Below are 922 nucleotides of genomic sequence, written 5' to 3' on the forward strand. Positions count from 1 at the left end.
TCTGTCTGTCTGTGTGTCTCTGTGTCTTATGTTACCCCAACACCAACATATACCCGAATAGTTCTGTGGCCGTGTGTGTGCATGTTTTCATGTTACCCCAACACTACCATGTGCCCCAACAGTCCTGTGTGTGCGTGTGTGGGTGGTTGTGTGTTTTATTGTTACCCCAACATCGCCTGCTTGTGTGTACATGGGGGGCGTGTGTGTGTACCACATGAGTGTTTACACACACAGACAGAAAGAGAGAAGAGAGAGAAGAGACAGAGAGAGAAGAAATCGAGCTGGTGCCACAAGCGTTGATGTAGCCTGAGGAGTACTCCACCATGGGACTCCACCAAGGACGTCTGTCTGTCTGTCTGTCTGTCTGTCTGTCTGTCTGTCTGTCTGTCTGTCTGTCTGTCTGTCTGTCTTTTTCTTTCTTCCTTTATTTCTTTCTTTCTTCCTTTATTTGTTTATTTATTTCTGTCTGTCTGTCCGTCCGTCTGTCTGTATGTATGTCTTTTTCTTTCTTCCTTTCTTTCTTTATCTATTTATGTCTGTCTGTCTGTCTGTCTGTCTGTCTGTCTGTCTGTCTGTCTCTGTCTGTCTGTCCGTGTCTGTCTGTCTGTGTGTCTGCCTCCGTGTCTGTCTCTCTGTCTGTCTGTGTGCCTGCCTCTGTGTCTGCCTCTCTGTCTGTCTCTGTGTCTCTCCTTTTGTCTGTCTCTGTTTGTCTGTCCGTCTGTCTGTCTGTCTGTCTCTGTGTGTGTGTGTGTGTGTCTGTGTGTGTGTGTGTGTGTATTTGACTGAAATGGGTGGGTGGGTGTGTCTGTGTGTCTGTCTTTGTATGTGTTTGAGTGTGTTACAAGTTCCACACAAGTGCGGGGTTGTCCATAAAAGCTGGGGTGCCCATGGACGGTAAATCGTTTGAAGTGCAGTTACATGG

The sequence above is a fragment of the Volvox carteri genome, assembly GCF_000143455.1.
Source record: "Volvox carteri f. nagariensis unplaced genomic scaffold VOLCAscaffold_163, whole genome shotgun sequence".
NCBI classification, from domain to species: domain Eukaryota; kingdom Viridiplantae; phylum Chlorophyta; class Chlorophyceae; order Chlamydomonadales; family Volvocaceae; genus Volvox; species Volvox carteri.